Source organism: Scylla paramamosain, chromosome 4, assembly GCF_035594125.1.
Source record: "Scylla paramamosain isolate STU-SP2022 chromosome 4, ASM3559412v1, whole genome shotgun sequence".
In the NCBI taxonomy this organism is placed as follows: Eukaryota; Metazoa; Arthropoda; class Malacostraca; order Decapoda; family Portunidae; genus Scylla; species Scylla paramamosain.
In genome coordinates, this window is record NC_087154.1 from 26,475,815 (window position 1) to 26,494,970 (window position 19,156).

At 41.4% G+C, this 19,156-nt stretch overlaps 2 long non-coding RNA genes across 3 annotated transcripts in view; one reads left to right on the top strand and one right to left on the bottom strand.

Moving 5' to 3' along the window:
- Positions 1-12,867, bottom strand: part of LOC135099921 (uncharacterized) — a 56,483-nt gene extending 43,616 nt beyond the window's left edge. The window contains exon 1 of the long non-coding RNA XR_010268443.1: positions 12,680-12,867. This is a non-coding gene — a long non-coding RNA (uncharacterized LOC135099921). The remainder of the gene's footprint in view (positions 1-12,679) is intronic.
- LOC135099919 (uncharacterized) overlaps positions 1-19,156 on the top strand; it is a 51,530-nt gene that overhangs the window by 23,651 nt on the left and 8,723 nt on the right. The window lies entirely within an intron of this gene.

Genomic DNA, 19,156 nt, shown 5'->3' on the forward strand with positions numbered 1-19,156 from the left:
CTTCATCTTTCTTTTCCAAACGTGCACTTGTTCTTGTTCTTTCCCTTCCACCCCTCAGCTTACTGTCTTCGTTTCCCTCCACTCCATTTTTTTTTTTTTTTTTTGCATTTTTCTTCTACGTCTCCTTTTCTCTTACAGTTTTTCTCCAAGCTTGATCTGCATCTTTCCTTTTATTTCATCATTACGGTTTTGTCTTCACCCATCATGCTCTTTAATTAATTATTTATTTATTTATTTATTTATTTTCATCATTAATTTCTCCTCCTCCTCCTCCTCCTCCTCCTCCTCCTCCTCCTCCTCCTCCTCCTCCTTCTCCTCCTCATCCTCATCCTTCTCTTTGCCAGTTTTCATTATATATCAAAGGGAGTAACATTTATAAAAAAAAAACACACATTTACATTATTTACTCATCGATTTATTTTATTTATTCATCTATTTTATTCATTTATTTTACCTGAAGTTTTAATCATGTATGTATGTAACTCATTCCACCAATACAACTCCCAACTAGTGAAGTCTGACTCGCCCTGAGAATTAAAATCATGAGGGTGATAGAAAATGGAAAAACGGATCCTATATACGCGGCTTTAAGTAAGAGGTGGGTACAGAAACAGGAGCAGCGGAAGTAACAGCAGCAGATCACGAAGCAGCATTTTGAAAGAGATTGATCTTATTTACTTGTCCACTCAACATTAAGACATTGATCAGTTCGCACAAGCAGTTTTAGTCTTATTCCCTCTTTCCCTTCGTCCTTTTCTCTCTCCTTCACTCATTTTATCCCTCCTTCCTTTCTCGAGGGTGGCCGAAGCGACTCCATCAGAGAAGGAAAAAGGAAGTACCAGAAACCCTCATCCTTTCCATCCCTCTCTTCCTTTCTTCTCCCCTTTCCTCTTCTCTCCCTCCTTGCTCTTCGTGTCCTCTCTCCCCTCCCTCCCCTGCTTCCACATCCTCCCCTTTCCTCTTCTCTCCCTTCCTGCTCTTCGTCTTCTCCCTGCTGCCTCCCCGTCCTCCTCCAAGGTGGGACGCGTCAAGCCAACAGGCGTCGCGAGGGTCTGGGCTATCAAGGAGATTGGCCAGAGGCGAGCACAAGACAGCCTTGGCCAGCGGGTGTCAGCCAAACACGGACTGACGCCCTCGAGACTCCCTCCTCCTCCTCCTCCTCCTGCTTCCCCTTCTGTCTCCTCCCACACTCTCCCCTTCCTCCCTCCTCTCCCGCGACACGTGAAGTCCCCTGACACTTCTCGGTGATGCCTCCATTTGACCTTTACTGGCACCGGGGAGGCTCCACTGCGTGACTTAAACTGACGCAGGACAATCTCGATGAGACGGAACTAACTGGGTTTTCTCTCACGCCCACTGTCACCGAGCCTCGACTCTCAGTAACGACGCCGCCTCACGCCTCATTTACCTCCTCGGCCTCCACTTCTCCGCGACACGTTTTCCTCATAATTGCTGCACGAGAGAATTTCATCTTTCAGAATTAACATGCTTCAGTGAATATTAAACGCTGTATATATAAATGACTATATGCATGTCCTTCGTTACAAATTTTGCATTGATATCAACATATATTGCAAAAAAAAAATATTCTGCTGCTGAAAGTTTAATAAAAGTTTGTTGCTACAAGGATGTATGTCTCTTCACCATTTAGTTCGTGTAATACTTGACACCATAGATCATACCAGTGGCTTAGTATTAACATTCAACAAATCTGGCGACATTCCACATTTCCACGCTCCCTCCAGCCCCACGCCGCGAGCCGCTGGTGGCCGCGTACCAGGCAAGTCTCCCCTTCCTTGCTGCAAACGAGAATATTGAGCCTCGGCCACACTGGAGTCTGAATTGTCATACCTTAAAGGCTTTTGGCCGCTGGGGGCGCGGAGCCCTGGGAGGGGAGAGTAAGAGAGGAGGACGGAAAGAAGGGAGAGAGAGGGAGGGAGGGAGGGGACAGAGGCCGAGGCGTGGCTCTTCTCCCTACACCACCTCGGGCCGCTCCCTGCCCCTGCCTCTCCCGTGGCCCCCAGAGGGTGCTCCCCAGCCCCCCGTGACTGGACATCAAAAGTCCGCGGACCGCACACCAGCCACGATGCGCGATAACTACCCTTCACCTGCACCACCAGGCTTGTCGCGCCCTGACGAGGGGAGTGACGTGCCGCAGCGTTACCTGAGCCATCCCTCGCCCCCGCCTGCCCGCACCCGCCGTGTCAGTAGAGTGTTGAGGGCGCCTTCAGCCATTATCTTACCTCGACAACCCCGGGCGGCCGTCAGAATTTATGAAGGGTCTGGAACAAATAAATATTTCTTCCAGTGAGGGGGAAGGAGGAGCATGAACAGAATGCACAAAATACGTTCTCAATTTTTTCTCTTTCTCTCTCTCTCTCTCTCTGTGTGTCTCTCTCTCTCCCTCTTTCTCTCTCCCTTCCTCCCCCCACCCCGGTGTGTGTGTGTGTGTGTGTGTGTGTGTGTGTGTGTGTGTGTGTGTGTGTGTGTGTGTGTGTGTGTGTGTGTCTCCGATCTCATTGTCGCCTCAGTGGTTCTTTGTCTGTTTGTCATGTTTCTTTATATTTTGTGGATTCTGAACTTTTATTTATTTTTTTTTCTTTTTATCTCGCGTCGGTAAAGTATCATTGTAGTTTGTTGCGTCTGTGATGGAAGTATTGGCACGCACATACCCACCCCACCCCCCACCTTCCACACACACACACACACACACACACACACACACACACACACTGTCACCACATACACCTACAAACACACACATGTACCTGTCTTCCTCACCTGATCCCTCTTTACCTCTGACCTTCCACCTTTCATCTTCTTGATCGTCCTTCTCGTCAGCTTCATTCCCACCATTTCTACCTTTAACCTCTTTACTGTTTATCCTTTCTCCTGGTTCCCTTTCGTCTGTCCTTTACTTTTTTTTTTTTCTTTTTTTGTCATCCCATCCTCACAATGTAGTTTACTGATGATACAATTACAGTTAAAAGTTTCAAACATGCCACACTTTTTTTTCTATCTTAAACATTTTCATTCAATCTCAAGTCTTCTAATCTGCTGACAGTCTTATTACAGAATCAAACAATTATTAGATTCAAAGTAGATCAGAAAATGGACTTCAGAGTAAGACTAAGCTTTTAGATGATCCTTTTGACCTCTCGTTAAGGACTGGCATTCTCACTGGGCCTTTTTTTTATCGTACATTTTGTTACCTTTGGTCAGTGCCCCTCATCCACAAAAAAACAAAAAAAACACAATGCAAGTAAGTATGGCAGATTATATGACTCCTAACCATGACTAGTACTTGAAAATATGTCTTCGTTATAGATCAAGAGGCTTTCTGGTACAACAGCGGTCATAAGTTGTGTTTTGCTTCGTCGACATGATGAATCGGAATCACCTCAAGTTTTTTCCCCCTCGCCGGCACCTCGCACTCGTCCCCTCACGACGCACCGTTGCTCAAACCTTCTATCCTGATTCATTATGGTGACGAGGCAGGACACAAGTTATGACCACGACAGCATCCTCGTCCTATGTATTTATATGTGCTACTTCCCTCCACCTCTCTGTGTGCTGTGATAGGAGAAGGATAATTTTCCTTTTATTCCCGTCATTTCAGATGGTAATGTGCAGTCCTGTTATTATGAAGATTTTTTTTCTTATCCTGTCTTCTTTTCTTTTTCTTCTTTATTATGTATTTATTTTCATGTACTATTTTTTTTCTTTTCCTTCTTTTCCTTTTCTTTTTATGTATTCTTACGTACTATATTTTTTTCTGTTCTTTTCTTCTATTGTTTTTCTTCCTTTTATGTATTCCTGTACCTTACTTTTCCTCCATCTCTTTTTACAGTAATATGGGAATTATCGTTTTTATCCTCCTTTCAACTGGCGATGCAAAGTCTTTTCACTCCGGGGGGTGGGGGAGGAGTTTTTCTTCTTTTATTTATCTCTTTCTTTCTTCTCCTTTCCTCTTTTTTTATTTTTTCATCCCGTCACCCGCCCGTGCAGCTGACAGCCAAGTATTATCAGTGATCGTATCAAGGGCGTGTTTATAATCCCCTCTAAGTAAAAACAATGGTGGCAACTGCAAGAATGAAAAGGGAATGCAAGTTATCAGATGGTTATTCTTCTCATTGACCGATTCTCTCTCTCTCTCTCTCTCTCTCTCTCTCTCTCTCTCTCTCTCTCTCTCTCTCTCTCTCCCTCTCTCTCTCTCTCTCTCTCTCTCTCTCTCTCTCTCTCTCTCTCTCTCTCTCTCTCTCTCTCTCTCTCTCTCTCTCTCCCCTAACGTACATGTTTTGCTTTCTTTTATATATTCCTCTTTCTTTCTTTTTTTTTTATCCCCATCAGTTCTTCATCGCTCATTTTTTTTTCATTGTTTATATTTTCTTATCGTTATTCAGCTTTTTGTCGTATGTTTATTTTGTCTTTGTTTCTTCTTATATGCACGCTCTCTGTTGTAGTATTTTTTTTTTTTACTCTTTTCTTCAGTTTCCTTATATCTTTTCATGTTTCTTTTTTTTTCCTGACGTGTGTATGTTTCTGTCTGTCCACCTGCTCTCTCTCTCTCTCTCTCTCTCTCTCTCTCTCTCTCTCTCTCTCTCTCTCTCTCTCTCTCTCTCTCTCTCTCTCTCTCTCTCCTAATCGTTCATTTCGACTCTATTTATTCAGTCTCTCTCTCTCTTCTCTAAATGCTTCTCCAAGATCACCTTCTTTCTTCCTTTTCCCTCCATTTTCCATTTCCCTTTCATTATGCCTTCCTTCACTTGCTCCCCTTCTCTTGTGTCCATCTCCCTTTCTCCCTCCCCTCCCCTGCCTCATCTTTATTCTTTACCTGTCTTCCTCACGCTCATTTTCTTCCTTTGGCGTCCCTTTCTCCTCCCTCTCCCTCCCTCAGTGTCCTCACAAGTCCTACCCTCTCTGTCTCTGTCTCTCACACATCTGCACTCACTCCATCCAGCGCATCCATCTCATCCATCCACTCCCCGAGGACTCCAGGAATGCCCGTCCTTCTTAGAGCTAATAATGATGTCTTTGAAACGCGCAGGTCATGTGGATGGGGACCCGAGAGAGGAGTGTCCTTTTGATCCATTCCCTTCCTGTCCCTTCCCTTCTCCTCTCTTCTCTTCGCCTCCCTCACCTGCACAACCCGTCCCTGGAAGCTGCTGCTGCTGCTGCTGCGGCGAAAAATAAAACCGAACTAATAATAACGGTTCGCGAAACAAAAACAAACACGCCCGGAATTGAAGACTCGATGGAGGTCGCTTGGTCGTAACTCCTCCAAATCCACAGTTGCGCTAAAGGTCGTGATTCCCCGGCGCGAACTCGTGATGTTCGGCCTTGCGGGTGGGGAAGGTGTAGCTGGGTCTTGCCGCGCGCCGCCTGGAATTCTTCTTCGAGGGGCTGAATTTCTTTGTGGGGTTTGGACAAAGAGGGTCTGAGGGCGTTTCTTTGAGCGTCTTGTTTTGCTTGGCGGTGGACAATGACCATACGAGGCTCTTTTGTTTTACCGATCGTCAGGGCTTCACAGTGTATGTCGTTCGTCGCTGGAGCAGGATTCGAACCCTTAACCCCGTCCTTTCTCCTAACTCTACCTCTCTCCCTCGCCTTCTCTCTCCGGGTCGTATTCAGAAATGACTCGCTCTCTCATCACGACTGTTTTCAGAGGCCACAGATATGATTAGCCGGGTTCTCAAGACTGTTTCTCCTATTTATAAAGTAGAAATCGTGTTAATCTATCACTAGAACAGTAAAAATATCCTTAGAAACTCGTGCCACCTCGACTAGAGCCTTTTGAAATAGTGGAGGTGCGGCGGAGAAGTGGTTCAGAATGTGGCCCACTCTGTCTCGTCCTCACCACAGCCACATCACCTCCCCCGCTGTGCATTGTCATCCCCAGACAGTCTTAGTGGACATGAATAACGTTGACTGCATTAAAACTTCTGCCATGTGGCGCGGCGATAAAAAACGGTACGAAGTGTAATATTTTTGTATTATTTAAGTATTTTTTAAGAGAAATTAACGCATTTATATTGTGTGGTCGTAATTATTCTGGTTGTTCTTTTTTGTGTGTATGTGTGTATATTTGTGTGCTATGTTTGTTTTTTTGTTGTGTATACATTATTGCTTATTAAATTTTTCGTATTTTCGTATAATGTAATTCTCTCTCTCTCTCTCTCTCTCTCTCTCTCTCTCTCTCTCTCTCTCTCTCTCTCTCTCTCTCTCTCTCTCTCTCTCTCTCTCTCTCTCTCTCTCTCTCTCTCTCATCACTTCTCCCTCCCCCTCCCTCTACCCCTTTCCTTTCCCATCTCCTCTCTCGTGTTCCCACCACCATGAAGATTAATCCGACTTCATGATGTCCACACACGTAAACATGTGCCCCGTCCATGTGCGTGAGAGAGAGAGAGAGAGAGAGAGGAGAGAGAGAGAGAGAGAGAGAGAGAGAGAGAGAGAGAGAGAGAGAGAGAGAGATTATGCCACAGGTTGTCAGTTATAACTAACTCTACAAAATGTAAATGTCGCTCCTTCAGAATCGTCAAAATACTAAAACAAATTTAATCTGAAGTCTTCGTTCATTTTCCTTTCTTATTGATTTATTTTACTCACTTTTCCTTTTACTACTGTTATTTAATCCTAAAAGCGAACGACTGAATAGATTTACTACGGTTTTTATCATCATTATTATTATTATTATTATTATTATTATTATTATTATTATTATTATTACTATTATTATTATTGCAGCTTTTCATTACAGCGTAAGTCATGCGAACATTTATCAACTTTTTTCCATTATATTGCAAGTGGTTTTTAATTTTCCTTATCTTAAACATACGGACATATAACGAATTTACTTCAACTATCATTCGAACTTTCCTACCATTTGCTCCATCAGTTAGATTATAATATTTTCACCAGATTTACTATTGCAGCTATTTACTCCTTTTCCATGACTTACCGCTAGATATAAAAAAAAACGTCTAACGGATTTACTACTACAATTAATGCAACTGTTTATTTACTATTTTTCCATCACCGGATTATCATATCTTTCCTTAAATTTACAACTGCATCTATTTACCTCCATTCCGTAACGCAAGACACCAAGATTTGTAAGATTTAACCTAAATTAGACTGAAACTGAAAACGTGCACTTCCTCTTGTTTTACACCGGACAGTCTGCATTTTTATCGCCAAGGGAAGTAGAGCGAAGGAAGAAAACGGAAGGAGGTATGGAGGGGTTGAGGTGGCAGAGAAAACGAGTGAATTAAGCTAGTGGGAAACTCTGGGCGCCAAGACAATAGAGCATCGCACTTCAAAGGCCTGACCACACAAAAAGTAGAACAAAAGGCTCATTAACCTCGATTCAATCCCTTCCATATGCCGGCAGCGGTACTCGATCCTCTCTCTCTCTCTCTCTCTCTCTCTCTCTCTCTCTCTCTCTCTCTCTCTCTCTCTCTCTCTCTCTCTCCACGCTATTTTTTCTTAGATTCCTCTTCTCTTTCCTGTTCTATCATGTCTCTTACTTCATTTTCACATTTTCTGTTTTATTTTCTACTTATTTCTTCTTCATCGTGGTATCTTATTTTTCTTTTTCCTTCTTCTTTACCGCTCTTTATTTTCTATTCATCAATCAATCATTCAATCAGTATTTCTATTCTCTCTCTCTCTCTCTCTCTCTCTCTCTCTCTCTCTCTCTCTCTCTCTCTCTCTCACCGGTAGAAGCTTACACCCCGAAAAAAAAAAGAAAAACACGAAAAGAAAAAAGTATCCTTAAAAAGTATCGTTGAGATGGCTAGGTGATGCCTGACGCTCCCCTTCCACACACTGAGGTCCATTTCTGGCTGCGTTGTGGCGGCAAAGCTTCAGTTTACGGCCGGGGAAACTGTCAAGCTTAAGAGGTAAAAGAGGTGTGATTTGCAGTCCGTCCGTTGCGTCAGGTATTTTGTTCTCGTGGGTGAGTGAATAATGGAGAATGTTTACTTTGTGTCTATGCGTTTGTTGGTTAGGTTGGTTGGTTGGTTCTTTCAGGGGGAGAAGGAGAGGCGTGGAGAAATTGTTGTTAAAGGGAAAAGAAAGAGCTGTTAACTGTTATTATTTTGTAGCAGTACGTAGGTAGTGGCAGGAGTTATCATTGTAAAGTAGTAGTAGTTGTAGTAGTAGTAGTAGTAGTAGTAGTAGAAGCAACAGCAGCAAATCAAAGTCATCATGAATCGAACAGCATAGAAACAGCAATATCTGAAGGGAGGCAGCGAACAGTAATGGGAGGAGGAGGAGGAGGAGGAGGCCCATAAGCAAGACCACCACCGCGCCTACTCGCACGGCCTCCCTCTCCTCTCCGCGCTACCAATTACGGCCCGAAATGCATGCTCCTCCTCTCACCAATTAATTCGTGGAGTCCGCTGTATTGATCACGCGGGAATGTCACTTCGGGACGTGCAAATGAACACCTTCCAGCCTTTGAAAAGTCCTCGTCAGTCTTCGTCACGGGGAAGAAGAGACGACTGCCACCCCGTTTTCCTGGCGCCGGCTTTCAGGGGAGTCTCGTCTAGATTGGGAGTTATTTATAGTTGACGTTTACTGGCTAGTTTAGTTAAGTTAGGTTAGTCTAGATGTACTGGAAGTGAGGTGTTAGGTTAGGTTAGTCTAGAAGTACTGTAAGTGAGGCGTTAGGTTAGGTTAGTTTAGAAGTATTAGAAGTGAGCCGTTAGTGTTATTGATAGGATAACTTTACTAACTAGTCTAGGAATATTAGAAGTGAGGTGTAAGTGTTTTCAGTTTATCTTTAGTTCTTTCTATGTCGTTAGTTCAGCGACGCATGCGCAGCACATGTCATATAAATATTCACAAACTAGTTTAGATATACTGGAGGTGAAGTGTTAGTGTTTTCTGGTCACCTCTAGTTTCATCCAGTATTTTTCACTTTAATCCAGCGACGCATGCGCAGGACACGTCATACAAATATTTACTGCCACAATAGTTGAGTGGGAAAAATGTTGTGGTGTTTTTCTTTAGTGTTTATCTTATATTCCGCATTGACGTGACTTGAGAGACTTCTAATTGAACTTTGGCGAGGAAAAATACGTCCTCATCTATGATTCACATTATTAAACCACAAAAAATTAAGACGGTAAACGAAAACTGGGCAATTACAAACGTTCGGGACACGAGTGAAAGATGGAAAAGATGTATTTTTAACTTTTTTTTCACTTTTTGTATCAATTAAACAGCACTGTCTCTCTGGCGCCTGGTAACTCACTCCATTACCAAGATTTTCTTAATGGTTTTCCAACAGTATTAACTAAGGGCGGGGGCAGGAACACGCTAAGCACCACCAACACAAACACGTGACTGCCGCTTAATTATGTCTCAAGAAGTGAAGGTAAATTTGACTCATTCACATGATTACTTGATCTTTAAAACCCTCGCCTGCCTCGTTAAAGACGCCCGTTCCCCATTTTTTCTTCCTTTTTTTTTTTTTTTGTCTCATCAGGGAGAGAATAAATCAGTTGCGGTAGGAAGGCGCAATTATATAGAACTTGTCATTAATATTATTATCAGATTTAGGTTTTTCTTTGATTTTTATGAAAGTGTCTTGTTTGCACGAGCTGTTTTCGGATAACACTTGAAGATGTTCCTGATAAAAAGACCACTCATCATCATCATCATTACTTTTCATTATTATTATGAAATCTAGTTTTTTTTTTTTTCCCTTAATTTTTAAGAGCGTATCAATTAACACAACTTGTTTTCAAATAATGATTGAAGATCTTCCTCACAAAAAGATATAGAAAATTATCAATATATATATATATATATATATATATATATATATATATATATATATATATATATATATATATATATATATATATATATATATATATATATATATATATATATATATATATATTTTTTTTTTTTTTTTTTTTTTTTTTTTTTTTTTTTTTTATTGAAGAACATGAAAGCCTCACCAACTTGTATCTTCCTCGGCATTGTAATAAACTGCAATGAGTTCTTTAGCTTAGTAAGAAGAGAAGACCAGTAACCGATTAAAAGAGCCTGGAGAAAACCAGCTGAGGAAAGAAGATCGAGGGAAGACAGAGTGAGATGGAGGGATAGAATTGCGGTAGAGCTGCAAAGGATGGGAGTCACAGAGGAAGATGTAAGGGACAGAAACAACTGGAGGAGATTAACATGGGGCATGCCAACCCCTCTCTCTAGATAAATGACGAAAGGAGAAGAAGAAAAAGAAAAAGTCCTTTAGCTTCACGAACCTGACTGCCACTTGGTACACCTTTCCCTGATTACCAATCACTCTAAGACATATTTGCTTGCTTATTGCCACTTCCAATCTTTGAACTGGAAAGAAATTGCAAAATGTATTCTTTTTTCCATCGTTAACTCTCTTGTATAAACTTATAAAGACCACACATTGCTTCTGGTGCTGCTGATTTTTCTTGTCGCATTGAAAGGTTTAAGCAATGGCTCTATCACCAAATCTCCCTAGGTGGCGAGAGTTCGGTACCCGCGACCTTCCCAAGACGGCCGCCAGGACCTACATTGTTCATCAACGACGAGAGTTTTCATATTTTTTGATGCCTTTTTAGCCATTGTGGACGCGGCTGACGGATGAGAAATAGAGCTTTTGACCCTTTTTATCAAATTTATTGTCTGGGAAGATGAAGGCACCGGAGGGAGAATGAAAGAGGAGAGAGAATGAGAGAGAAGGGTTACAGGAATTCACCGTAATAACGAAGAGCAGGAGGAAAGGAAGGAGGCTGATAAAAAAAAAAAGAAGATAGAGGTTGAAAAAAAAAGTCCCTCTGTACCTAAAGGATCTCTCACACACAAAAAACGGGTTACAGTTGTTCCCCGAGCCGTCGCAGGCCTCTCTTCCTATGTCCCGCCTCACAATGACGCCTCACACAACAGGTAGCAGCAAAAACCGCGCCAAAGAGAGGATGGGAAGAAACCCGACAGTGGCGTAATTTGATAAAGCAGGTAGGCAGGCAAGAGGGGGGGAACGACGAGGAGGAGGAGAGGGAAGCGCTCACAAAAACCAAAACTCATGGATGTAGGCCGAAAGGAAGGGTTGTAGGGTTGTAGGGGAGAAGAAAAAAATGTTCCAAGCCATTTCCCGCCGCCAGTACGCTAGGAGGGGAGGAAGGGAGAAGGGGAAGGCTACAGGGACAGAGACTGGGAGGAGGAGGAGGAGGAGCGGATGGCGAGGAAGGGGAAAGGAAGCTGAAAAAAAGGGCGATAAAGGAAGTGGAAGTACGGGAATGGAAAGAAATAAGATAGGGTTTCGTAAGGAACTAATTTTTTATATAGATTCGAAAATATGGGGCAGAAATGAAAATAAGATGCTAGAAAGAGCTGAAATAATATACCACGTGCATACATATGAACATAAACGAGTTAAAAAAGGAAATAAGTGCAAGAGGAAATCATTATAATTTTAGCAAGAGTTACCAAACCGTAACGAAGATAAGTAACGATTTGTAAAGTAAACCAGGTAAAGAAAAAAATATTAAAGGACGGACGGTTAAACAGCGAGGCATTAGTACAAAAAACAACTATAATGATGTTTGGCTCTTTGTAATGGTGCTTTGAAATTAATTGGTTTCTCTTTGCTTCCCTATTATTCTATTCATCTATTCATCTATGCAACTATAGTTAGATAAACACACACACACACACACACACACACACACACACACACATTTAAGAGAGAGAGAGAGAGAGAGAGAGAGAGAGAGAGAGAGAGAGAGAGAGAGAGAGAGAGAGAGAGAGAGAGAGAGAGAGAGAGAATTTTATTACTAATCAGTACTCATGCAACTTTTTAATTATTGTAAAAATTGTAATTAATGTTATGTTTAAAGCTGTACGGTCTTGTTACAACAAGAACAGCAATATTAATAATAACAATAATAATAATAATAATAATAATAATAATAATAATAATAATAATAATAACAATAATGATAATAACTATAAAAATCATTATAATGATAATTATAACAATATTGGTCATTATTACTGTTATTATTATTATTATTATTATTATTATTATCATTATTATTATTATTATTATTATTATTATTATTATTATTATTATTATTATTATTACTATTATTATTATTATCAACATCATCATCATCATCATCATCATCATCATCATCATCATCATTATTATCGTTATTATCATTTATTGTAATACTAACAACAAAACTACAGCAAAAACAAAAGCATAACCACATAACTAATATATTTCCATAATAACGGCAACATAAGTAATAAAACAGTAGTATAACTTTATTTTCGTCAGTAACCATTTGTGCAAGAGAGCAAGCTGCAGCAAACCGTGGAGTATTTCACATGTGGTAATCAATCATTTGACCTAACACTAATAAACATTCCTGCTCATTACTCCCACGCATCATTCAGTCATTGTCATGCACCCGCCGCGGCCTCGCTGCCCTGCCGCCTCTCCGCTGCCGGCCACACGTAAACAAACAAGACCTGGCGCTGAAAATATTCCCTGGCACAATGTGTTCGTGGCTGGCTGAGTATATTTCCCATGTTTTCTAATCATCCTCGGCGTTATTGCGCATTTCATGGCCAGCGGTCTCCCCCATCGCGGCAAACGAACCAAGAAATCGACGGAATAACCTACCTGACTTGCTGGGGAGCGGGAGATGCCTCGGCCATTTTGATATATGCAGCGGGAGCGGGGTTGCCGACCGCGCGCTGCTCCCGACGCCTATACGGGACTGTATTTCGATCGTGTGTTTTTTTGAATACTGGTCTGGTTTTTGCTGGGCTGCGAGAATGAGTTTTTAGGATTCATATTTCTTTATTACGTCTTATGAACATCTTGAGTGATGTTTCATTAAGTTTGGGGTGAGTTAAGTTGCCGAACGCTGCAAACAGATGAGAGAGCGGTGGCGCAGACTCTGAGAGACTGTGAGCTGGTAATGACCACGGTGGGGAAGAGGGAGGCTGGCCACACACACACACACACACACACACACACACTCTCTCTCTCTCTCTCTCTCTCTCTCTCTCTCTCTCTCTCTCTCTCTCTCTCTCACAATAGTTTGTCATCGGGAACTACCGTTTTCTTTGCCATTACACTCTCCAGTCCTCACGGGAAGCGAATAGGCTACTCAGAAGGTGAAGATTAATGCGGGAACGATATACTGCGTGAACAGGGAGAGAGTAGAGGAGGACATCGTGCAAGGAAGGCAACACTTTAACCCTTTTAGTGCCACGGCATCAGTTTCATTAGGTTCTGGATGCCATTACCTTTGAAACATTTGTCCATCATTTTAATTTACAAGTGCACTCTCTAATTTTAATGAGACACACGATTAGATAATTATTTTTTTTGAATTAGAGTGCTTGATTAAGTTTACAGAGATATTTTTTTCATACTAGAGTTAATAATCATCTGACTCATTCGCTATAATGCAATATTTATTCTATTTTCATGAGTAATAGGAAATTTTAAGAAGTTTGGAAGTTGCATGTAGCAGTGGGTGGGTTAAGACTCAACGCCGCTCAGTACTCGTGACATTAGAATAATTTATCGACTGACTTCTCTAGACTCGTACGTATTGAGATTCGAGGATATTCAGATGCATATGTCACCTTTCTTTCAAGACGTCCTCCCTGCAACATGCTTATCGTGGAACCTGAGGTCAACCTATAAACAGCCATTAGTAAACTACAGAAATGCGTAAATAAATACTGACTGCGTTCAAGATTCAAAATACTGGTGATTTTCCTTAGCTACCCGCACGCAGAGCACAGCGCCGCATAACTTCGTAGTTGCGGCGCCAAGCATTTCATTCACTCAATTTTACAGGCCAACTGAGTCATGGCTGCGCTTTTCCTTCCCCAACACATTCAAGTTTTCAAAGATGACTTTCTACGTTGGACATTTTAATAAGATACCTAAAAAATGGATGGACTGATAAAATGTCAAATACACACCCAGCGGGCACGAAGAGGGAGTGGCGGTGGTGGTGGTGGTGGCGGTAGCGGTGGCGGTGTGTCTGCAGCACTCAAGGGTCGTGGTGTATCCTAGGGTGATGCCCAGCCGATGGCCGGGCTACGTCTGCCGCGTGCCCACACCCCTACCCTGGCCTGCTGGGGGAGCTGCCACTGCTCGCCAGATGCCCACGTGCACGGGAACACGAAGGCTCACAAAGGAAGAACAAACAGTAGCAAATTTGTTGGTCCTTACGAGACTCGCTGTATTACTGGAGTGCCTGCTGGGTGATGTCGGCGACCAGGGCTCTCCATCGCCCTTTCTCGTCTGGCAGTCTGACGAGATCCTCCGCTATCTATTTACCTCCAAAGGTGTTCCAATATCACATCCAAGACTTGATCCTGTCTTCTTGCTCTCCTTCCAGCTTTCCAGCAAACTTTCCCTTTGGTTGTATTCAGCAAACTTTCCCTTTGGTTGTATTAAGTCTAAAGTAAGATACATAATAGTAATGGCGAAGGCTCCTCGTCTATTGTAGCAGCATGTCTGATTCTCAGCCTTATCAAAATAGAGTGTTTTCAAGCGTATCCTTGATTTAAGTCTGGAAATAACAGAGCATTCCAATGGTAACATGGTTTAAATTTATTCAGAATAAAATGAAAGAAGAAAAATAGTGGCACATCATAATGGATGTAGAAGAGAGCGGACGATTATGTTGCTATTAAATTAATTGTATGAAACCAAAGCTCAAGAGTACGAGATTTGTTTAGTCATTTAAGTAATGAATATAGTTAAGAAGAGATAAGATAGACTGGATATCTGACCAACAAGACTGATCAAAAAACATCAAATAGATTTCCTTTATTATGAATATTATCATATTATAAAAGGAGATTACATGAAATGCTTAATTTTAGTAGACGCTCTTCAGAGTAGCAAAGCATGGCGAATGAACAAGAGAATTACATATTGAAAACACAGGAGAACGACCAAAAACTCAAGTGGTTCCTACAAATGACTAACGGCGTGGATTAATAAAAAGAAAAATGCTTCAAAGCTTCCACACTGTTTGAGAACTTAAAGAAAATATGAAACATCAGAGGAAAAAACAAGAACGCAAACCTGTGAGAGAAATGCAGGTGAAGCTCCTCCCTTGCCTGCCATGACAAAAGGACACATACGTATCACCTCCTCATTCGTAATCAGTGTGTTGGTTGTATTTCCATGCGTGTGTATGTGGTATTCCAATTGTATTCTATCTATGCATTGTATTTTAGAACATCAGTATTTGTTGGAAGAAAGCCACAGTAGACTTAAGATTGCATGTAGTAAAAGAAAATAAGTGTTTTAAAGTTTTAGAAAATTATGGGAAACCTTACTTACCACTGAATGGGTTTATAGGCATCTATCAATTAAAATAGTCTCTCTCTCTCTCTCTCTCTCTCTCTCTCTCTCTCTCTCTCTCTCTCTCTCTCTCTCTCTCTCTCTCTCTCTCTCTCTCTCTCTCTCTCTCTCTCTCTCTCTCTCTCTCTTTTCATTTGTCCATCATTTTTCTCTACGCACCCTTTCTCCTGTCCTTCCCTTGCCTTCAGTCATCTGGCCGTTCTTCTCGCCTGAAAGAAAGGGAAGGTGAGCACTGACCTGAGGACTGAGGTGGTCGGTGCGAGTGGCCGCTCAGGCAGGGACACTAACGTCACGTCACAGAGGCAGGTGGCTGAAGAGGAATCTGTAAATGTATCCTCTCTTTTCGCTCGTTTCTTTTCCACTCCCTCGTCTTTCCCTTTTTTTCACTTTCTTTTCTTTTTTTTCTTTTGCTACTTTATTTGTGGTTCCTCATTTTTTTACTGATGGCCATGTGAAGTGTTTGAGTTTTTTTCTTTCTTTTTCTATGGTTTTGTGTCGTGTATAAATGGGTTGCCACGTTTCGTAACTTAAGTTTGATGTGTTGCGTGTGTACTGTGCCTAAGTTGCTCCCTTAGAATACTTTCTTGTTTGCGTCTAATCTGTGGCTCCCCCCCTTTTTTTTGCACCTCTTCCTCCTCCTCCTCCTCCTCTTCCTCCTACTCCTCCTCCTCCTCCTCCTCCTTGTGTTTGTTCTTGTTACGTAAACTGCTGATATGAAGAAAAGTATCTACAAAACATTATCTTACGAGGTGCTCTAGTTATTTTCAAAGTATCGCAACACCTGTAGATCATTACCTTCCTCTTTCTTCCTATACCAAACTTTTTATTCCCTTCCTCACCTTCCTTCCTTCAGTCAACTTTTTTTTTCCTTTCCTCTCTCCTTTCCCCATCTGTCTCTTGTCCCCTCTCCCTACTCTCCCCTTCCTCTCTTCTCCCTCACCCATCATCCTTCACTCTTCATCCCTCACTCCCTCCTCTCTCCTTCCTCCACCCCAGACAAGCACTCCCTCATTCATTCACTTCCTCCTTTCCTTTCTTCCATCACCCCTTCCTCTCTCCTCTCTTTCTTTCCCACCACCCTTCCTTTCCTCCAACAAGCATTCCCTCCAGGTAACGGGGTGAGAGGGAGGGAGGGTGAGAGTAAAAAGGGAAGGGGAAGGATAAAAAAAAAAAAAAAAGAAAAGAAAAAAAGTTTTGAGGATGCGGTGTGGGAAAAAAGGGAGGCGCAGGTAGGCTGGGCTGTCCTGACTGTGTGTGGCGGGTGACCGATTATGACGGAGAACAAGTTGACGTGTGTGTGTGTGTGTGTGTGTGTGTGTGTGTGTGTGTGTGTGTGTGTGTGTGTGTGTGTGTGTGTGTGTGTGTGTGTGTGTGTCAATCCATCTGTGCATCTATGTATTTGTATCTACCTGTCTGTCTATCTTTCCATCTATCTATTTGTCTGAGTGTGTCTATTTATTTGTATATGTCTATCTGTCCATAATTCTCTGTCTATCTATCTTGTGAATGTGATATCTATCTATCCATCTATTTATCTATGTGTGTGTGAGGCAGGTGTAAAACAGTGTGTGCAGTTTTTCCAGTATTAGAAAATTACAAGAATCAAAATACATGATGATGATGATGATGATGATGATGATGATGATGATGATGAAAACTCCTTACATTTTAATAGCAAATTTCTACATTGATTTGGAGAAACTTTATACGTATGTAAAATAAATAAATAAAGAAAGAAAAAAATGATAATATATAAAAAAAAAGGGATGAACTTTTAAACATACCTAAAAAGTGAATATAAGATACGCTACGTATGTATATTTCTCAAACAAACTTGGTAAGATCATTGTAAGCACATTTTTTTTTTCTTTTTTATGACAACTCGACCCGTGAAAAGAAGTAAATATGTGGCCTTTTGTTAGCTCCACCTGGCGTCCTTGTTTACTTTACGCCCGCCCTTGAAGAACAGAGAGAGAGAGAGAGAGAGAGAGAGAGAGAGAGAGAGAGAGAGAGAGAGAGAGAGAGAGAATGGAACAGTTAAAAAAAAAAAAAAAAACTGGGCGAGAGGAGATACTATTGTAAATCCAACTTTAAAAAATACTACAAATAAATATAAAAAAAAAGTAATAGTAAATAAAGATAAATTATTCATTGTCCTTCTCTTACTGTTTTTTATCTTCTATTTATATATTATGCTTCCTTCTCCTCCTCCTCCTCCTCCTCCTCCTCCTCCTCCTCCTCCTCCTCCTCCTTCTCCTCGTCCTCGTTGTCCCTTCGATCATCTATTACGTCTTCCTCATCCACTCCATCACTCTCTCTCTCTCTCTCTCTCTCTCTCTCTCTCTCTCTCTCTCTCTCTCTCTCTCTCTCTCTCTCTCTCTCTCTCTCTCTCTCTCTCTCTCTCATACGGCTTCCTTTTGTCACCTCAGCCCATCCTACCTCTTCATCTTCCCTTTCGCTTCCCCAAAGAGAAGATGAAGAAGAAGAAAAAGAAAAAGAAGAAGAAGAATAATGAAAGGGAAAGGAAGTGTAGGCGGAAGAGGAAGAGACGGAGAAAGAGGAGGAGGAGGAGGAGGAGAAAGAAAAAGAAGATTAGGTGATGATATTGATGGAGGAAAGGAAGAACAAAAACAAAACGAGCCAAGAGGAAAGAAAAATGAAAAAAATAAATAAATAAAAACTTAAATAACATCCTTAAAACAAAGATGGTCACTTTTAACTTGAGTTGTGCAATAGGATACCAGGTGTAGGAGAGAGAACAGGTGTGATGATCAGCCGTCAGGTGTAGGGAATTATACCTGAGCAGCTACCACAGAGTATAATGCTCTTCCCTTGACGTAACTTTCCTATCTTGTCTCCATATAAAAGCGTAAATCATATGAGGTTAGGTTAGGTTAAGTTAGGTTCGGTTAAGTTAGGTGAAGTGAGGGTAGGTTAGGCTAGTTTAGGTGAAGTGAGGTTTGGTTAGGTTAGGTTTAGGTACGGTTGTCCCAAGCTCTGATGTTACGAAGTCCAATCTTGTTTAGAAATCGAATAGAAGTGGAAATAAATCGAATGGTGTGTCTGTGTGTGCGTGAGTGTAAGAGGGGCTCTGACCAGGGATGACAAAGAACGGTGGATGAAAGGCTCAGTGAAGGTGTCTGTCCCTGAAGACGACTAATGAATTAATACTAAGAACTCCGCATAGACCAAGAACTGGGGGTGTGACAGTGGAGGTAGTTGTCAGATGCTGCGAATAAGAAAATAAGAAAGTGAGAAAATATAGGAAGCTACAAGAAACCACCAGGCCTACACGTGGCAGTGCCTTTGTGAAACTTACATACCTATTTCTTTTTTGTCTTAAACATATTATAGCAGAATATGATAGAAGTTCTTAGCGCAACTGTACACTTTTTTTTTCTTCATTATTATTATTACTATTATTATTATTATTATTATTATTATTATTATTATTATTGTTATTATTATTATTATTATTATTATCATCATCATTATCATCATTATCATTTTACTTATTTATGGATGTATTTATTTATTCTTGCTCTACTAGCGAATATTTTAAAGGGTGACTCGTCGGGTATTAAGATCAGAATACAGGTAAGGAGATATAATTTAATATAATCAGGTATCCAAGTATGTACTGGGTGTGGTAGAACAGGTGTATGAATGTTAGTTAAGTATGGCAGGTGCGCGAGGAAGGTCAATTGTGCTGAAGTAGGTTGGGTGTTTTGAGGCAGGTTAGGTGTGTGAAGGTCA